Raw genomic sequence first — 7,048 nt, 5'->3', positions numbered from 1 at the left:
TATAAACTTCTCTCACATAAGTATGATAAACCCAACTATATTTACCCGAGCAAGATTCAGGTTTATCTAAGACAAACAGTGCATCGAATTACTGATGTGATGTGTCCTGAGTAATTCAATTTGATTATTTAACTTTGTTTACAATTTAAATCTATCTCTAGTCATGAAATCCCTTCTCATGCACCAAGTTGATCAAAACAAACGAAATCATATCTAATTTTGTATTGTTTGGAATATCCCCTGCTCTTTAAAATGTTAAGTGTATATTAGGGGAATCCCTGATAGTGTAAAGTAAATATGTGACCATCCACCACGAAGTGGTAGTAAACTCGGCTCTAGATCATTTTCTGTTTATTGCAGATTTTGAAAGAATTCACTTTCAGCTTTACAATGACACCTCAACCAGCTTCATCTGACATCTGGAAGTGAAGTTATGGTTCATCAAAGGTCAAATTCCTACTATATTTTATATAGAAATCCATATACTGTTTTTGATTGTATCTCAAAATGGAAAATGCCGACTTTACGACCAGTTTGTGGTGGATGGGAACATATGACATCATGGGGAATACCCAAGGAAGTGTTGTAATGTGGGAGAATCGTCTATTAATTATCCTGGGAGTGTTGCTCATTGTTGTGCCTAAAAAAGAGGAACATTTGAACCAGTTTACATAGCCAATAATATGCTATTTTAATACAGCAACGAAGGAGATTTTGAGAGATTTGCTAAATAAAGCAACACATCTGTCATTAAAGTGGAGCAGTGCAGAAAGAAACCTATTTCCTGGAGAAAGAGAGTGATTGGTGAAAGAAACGCCATTTTGCGATTGTCATCTGCGCAAGGAGTTATTGTGTTTGGAGAACTGCGCAAGGAGTCAAGTGTTTGGAGAACTGCGCAAGGAGTTAAGTGTTTGGAGAACTGCACAAGGAGTTAAGTATTTAGAAAAAGCGGCACCATTTCTGTGCAAGGATTTTGTACGCAATGATATGTAATGCAAGTATACAATGGACTTCGCTGAACAGTGATTTTCACAGGATAAGCAAATGAGGAGATATACAACAGCCGTCCAGAACATTACAATACATATGGAAAGGTTTCCATACAAAAACGATTCTCTTATAAACCATCATGCGCACAGTTTCCACCTCGATACACCTGAGCACACATTTTCGTCACACGATCTTCCAAGTAGAGAACAACAAGCAGCGAATGTCTCCACCACAGTCTTTGGTTACACTACACGGTTGAGTGCATAGCAATGTAGGATCTGTGAAGCTTCTAGCTAAAAAATGGGCCTCTTTAATTGTGTTTAGTTGTGTTCACCATCATAGAGTTGAGTAGTTCCATCTAATTATGATAGTGACGTAGTGCGTATTTCGGTTGTCGCAATATCTTATCGCGCGCTCTAATCTAATCGTCCGGAGACTATACAAGCGCGTTTCTCATGGGCGGTTTAACAACACGATTGTAGCGCAACTGCATAAAAGCACTGACGTCAATACCCAATTTTATCCGAAGCACTGAATATAACACTAACCCTCATATCTAATAATCACTCGCCTAGCACTAAACACTTACACTATATATATATATATAAAGCACTAAACAGGCACGTATTACTCCAACCATAACCTGACCAGTAACGGTATTCCTTATTCTGACGCTAGCACTAAATCTAACTATAAAATGCCAAAGCAAACACCAACCCGTTACATTAAAGATGAGAATTCTATTCCCATCTCCTCTGGGACAGTGTTTAGTGTTCAGATTATCTAGTTCAATGCATTGCTAGAGTTTTAGTACAAAAATTGTTTAAATTGTGTTTTTTTAGGTAACAAGTATCAATCTATCAATGCTTCATTTATAAACAATGTGGTAAAATCACAATTTTTAGGCAAATTGACCCACAAATGACTGAAAAAGAAATTTGTATTTTTGGCAACACCCCATTCCATGCCGAGTGATATATGAGGATAATGTTCGGAGTATTTGCCACTCAGAACACTGGGTTTTTTCTGATCACATTTTATCCCAAACGGCCATCGTCTACTTCATCTGGCCCCATTTCCTAATATATTTGTAATTTGTCCTACTTATTTCCGTTAGAATTTATAACTTTTATAAAAACTCACCTTGTGCACGTCCTCTTTTATTAGCTATGTCGGTTTGAAGAGGATGAAAAATGTAGGTCACTCCCCTTAAGTGATCTTCAGACTGGTTTCCCAAATACTTTCGAGAACGTCTTTTTGCTGCTATGCAACATTTAGCTGTCACTGATTCAGGTCGATTGGAGAGCGTTTAACTCCTTCCAGTGCCACGCTGTGCCGCCGAGAGCCATTACTGGCCTGGAAGTAAAATGAACGCCTGGCCCCCCTTTTTAACTGGCCCGAGATATTTTTCCTTTGCTTTTATGGGCCCATTAAAGGTACGTTTTCTTTATTTTTACGGGCCCCTAGGAACCTGGGCCTGGGGGTAACACACACCCTTAACTCCCCCCTTGTCAGCGGCACTGGTGTCACGTGTTAGAGTGTTGAAAGGGTATTCCTCATGTCTTGCTTAGCGATGATCAATCGACCTGAATCAGTCACCTGATATGTCCTGAGGTGTTAACGAAACTTACGTTCCAGTATTTGATTTAACTTCTGTACCTTTTGCTACCAACTGGATGAATAATTTATATGAAGATTAATTAGATTAAGTAAATGTTCCGTTAAAATGTTGCCATCCTTGCCTACATCAAAGTACTATTATAATGATTCTTCCTCGATCTTTAGATGTGCTGACAATAAGCTAAAGCAATTTCGACATAATGGTCATTAAGTCCACTTATAGATCTCCATAATTATAAACCTTTACTGTCCTGAAACGAAAGGTTTTCAACCAATGTGTACTACCAGCCATGGAGCTGAAACATGGTCACTTACTAAGAGGATGGAGCAAAAACTGAAAACTGCACAGCATAGCATGGAAAGATGTATGTTGGGCTTCACCAAAAGGGACATGAAAACAGTGGCATGGATCAGGAGCCAAACACAAGCTACAGACATAATCCACACAATAAAGATGAAGAAGTGGCATTGGGCTGGCCATCTTGCAAGATCAACAGATAATAGATGGACAAAGAATGTCACAGAATGGAGGTCTTGGTTGGGCTCAATACACCAAGGCAGACAGAAAGGCAGATGGGGGGATGAGATAACAAGTTTCATAGGGATCAGGTGGATGGCAAAAGCAAATGACAGGAATCTTTGGTGCCAACTTGGGGAGGCTTTCGCCCTGCAGTGGACTGAATACGGCTGATGATGATGATGATGATGATGATGATGATGACTGTCCTGATTTGGTAAAATGATCTAACTTGAAAATCGCTGTTTCGAGAAAAAGAGCTTTTTAAGTTTGAACACTTGATATTTTTTTTTTCTTTTTGAATAAAATGAATATTAAACAGATCTTATATGTTAGAAAATATAAAAATTTTATTTGCAAAATTTTGGCTAATTGGGTTGTCAATGAGTAATTTTGAAATAACAACCATTTTTAGGTAGTTAGATTGTTCAGTTTGTTTTGCCGTGTTATCACTAATGTGTCTAAAGGGTCTTGGCTAATGCGGTAAAATGAACCATACCCCACGTCACCAATAGAAAGAGCACCATCACATAATGGATTTATCTCAAAATGTCCAAATTTCAAGTTAAATCGTTTTACCAAATCAGGGCCGTGTAAGTAAATGAGTTATGGAAGGCCGACATGGCCGGGGACGTTCTTCAACATCTTTCACTAATGACACCAAGGAATAGGGGCGGTTGAGATCAAATGGCGATCATTCCAACTTAAACATAGATTAAGTTCACACCATCATATTAGACGGCGTCCGCGCAACGTGCGCGTTGCTTTAAAACATTGCAAGAACGGGATTTCTTTTCATTAGAGAGTTGACAGGAAGTTGTAAGAGTTAAATTGTTATGGACATGATTGGTGTAACCGCGAAAATGTTGAAAGTCAGATCAAAGTTATCCGAGGTGAATTAAGTAATGTCGATCACAATTCTGCGCCAAAATTGTTACAGGACTAAGTATATATTTTGATTGTCAGAACACCTTCCCCAATCAAATACATTTCTCTTGCATTTGATCATCTTCTACTCTTCCCTAAAAAAATATTATAATACCAGATCTACACACCATGGAATTCAACATATCATATCCAAGCTCACATTGGGCGCCCATTCCTTTTTTAAAGGAATTTGTATTTAACAATCGTTACCTAACATGCCTAATATGGCGCCCAGGGCAAGTGCCCCCCCCCCCCAACCACGTCACTTTATTTTTATCTGGATACAGCTAGAAATTAAAACATAAGGCAAAGAGTGAAAAACAGATAGTCGTGTTAGTTTGAAAAATGCTCCATGAACCATACTGTTAATTTTGTAGAACAAGCGTCTTCATATTTTCCCTTTTACATAATTTTAAATAATTCTTAATCGTAGAAAAGTGAATTGATAAAATAATTATAGCTCCACGTAGTTCGTGTACCGAATTATGAAAAAAAACACACTAAAACTCGCATAGCTGAACTATTAGTTTCCCTGTTTATGAAATTCAAATGACATTAGTCAAATATTGTTTGTCAGCCATCTTTAATTCATCCTTTATGTGAATCCACAGCTCTATTCAGAAAATTGGCCATTGCTTAGAGCTTTCTGGACTCTTTTCCCATTTTAGCTTAATGAAATAGCAGACTGTATATAGACTTTCACTGCTACGGGCCTTTACGGTTTAAGAGATTTCAAAGAATAAAGGTTTGCAAGTAGGCCTCCCCGAAGCTGCCTCCTTAATTAATAGTAAGATGTGTAACGCGAGTGAATGGAACATATGTGAGCTCTACAAATCACATACTTTGAAAACTTGCTTGCATTATTGTTATAATGAGTTTACAAAAGTGCTGTAGTTTCAGTCCTCTTTACAACATACGGTATCTCAAGCACCACAGGATCTACAAAAGTATATCTTCTACCCGCTCGCTATGAATTAATGATCAATGCAATTTTGACAAAATTCACTACCATTAAGAAGATGCTGTGAACTACCAAATCGCAACAGTTTCAAATAGTTGCTAACCTTAAAGTTAACTTTTTTTTTCGCTAGGACTATAGTAGATTCCCAGCAATTTCTGCAGTGTCGATTGTAAACTTACAAATGGGTGTATAAACTATAACTATAACTAGTATAAATTTGGCGGCCGTTGCCAAATGTTATAGTTATATTTAAGAAAAATATTTCTTTGTAAACATTATGTTCTAACTTCGATAAATATGTGAAGGGGGTACTACACCCTGGCCAATTTTGTTCCTATCTTTGCATTTTTCTCAAAACATTATAGCGCATTGGTGACAAGTAAGATATGTGTTATAGTAGCAAGGACTACAACTACTGCACTGGAAACTCAGCAACTCAAGGCAAGTAGTTATTGATTTATTGATCAAATATTGGTTTAACCTCATTTTTGACTGTAACTCCACAACTGTTGTCTGTGCTGAAATAAAATTTCCAGTGCAGTAGTCCTTGCCCCTATAATCTTACTTGCTACCAATGCACTATAATTTTTGAGAAAAATGCAAAACTAGGCACAGAATTGGGCAGAGGTATATTCACGAAATCAGGTTACCTACTGGGAATATTTTTCTTTCGAATTGATTGTTTCTTGTCAACACTAAAATCCATGCAATTTTACAATAATAATATTAAGTAATGCGCCTTAAATTTATTTATTGAATACTAGAGATAGGCGGCTGTGCTTTACAAGAGAGAGAGAGTGTGGGCTTACTTTGTCTCCCTAGCTTATTTTCCAATCTTTCATTCGCTATAACAACACTTTTTACTAGATAAGTTTTATTTGTTTTTCATTTCGCAACCCAGTTTACTTGGACAATTGAGTCAATTTAGCTTACCTAGTACGTTATCTGTTAACATTTCTTGGCTTGCCTTGATATTCATCCTACTTGATAGGGTTAGAGTACTTCTCCCTGCGCCATAAATACATTTATCTTGCCCCATTGCCATCAAATTAAATTTTCGATATTTTTTTTATAAACTAATTATCCGAGATAATCTTTGTTTTTCTAAGGATTTTGATAAACCTATATTAAAATTAAATTTATCGCAACTGGCTTTTGTATTTAATCTTTTGGTATTTTACAAAAAAAGAACCTTCTAGTGAATATTAAAGAGCATCGTCTTTTGTTCATGCAGTTAACATCAATGGCTCATGAACCCACATCTCATATGCACAGTTTATCTCTTACATACCCCTGTCTTGAATAGCTAATATAGCACACCAACCCTGTGGTTAAGAGACCAGGAAATAATTCCTGATATCTCATACCCTCGTTTGTATGCCTTTGTATGCTCCACATGACAATGACTATTTAGCCCATCTAATCTTGCAATGAGACAGTGGCTGCCGGGACCCTTTTAACCTTTTTTTCTAATCATGTTTGCAGTTGCCTACAAGCCGTCACATGCTTATAATATGTATAATAAGTATATGGCGCTGTGGGTGATATTTGAGTTAGCATTTTGTCTTGCTAGATTAGTGGAACCAATATTTTTTGGCATCCTTACACCTCAAATTATAAACTAAAATTGGTTCCATTTTTTCATATTTTAATATATCACACATTATTCCTCTCATTGCTAAGAATATAAAAGTAAATTCTCGCTATTCACAATAAGGGCGCCGCCAGCAGATTTTGCGATGTAATCGTGATGTATCATGGGAAAAGGTCGACATCCAAGTCCGCGCAATACGAATATTACCATGCTATTACATAGGAACACGTGACAATATTTTTTAGTTTGTCAATATAACGGTATTACACGTAAATCGATGGAGAAAAAATTAATTGTGCACATTTCAAATCACATTATTAAGTATTATTGAGTATCGATTCGGGTGTAACACCTTTATTTTGACAAACTAAAAAAATATTGTCACGTGTTCCTGTAATAGCATGGTAATATTCGTATTGCGCGGACTTGGATGTCGACC

The sequence above is a fragment of the Amphiura filiformis genome, chromosome 10 (genome assembly GCF_039555335.1).
Source record: "Amphiura filiformis chromosome 10, Afil_fr2py, whole genome shotgun sequence".
NCBI lineage: Eukaryota > Metazoa > Echinodermata > Ophiuroidea > Amphilepidida > Amphiuridae > Amphiura > Amphiura filiformis.
Note: the sequence above shows the minus strand (reverse complement) of the source record.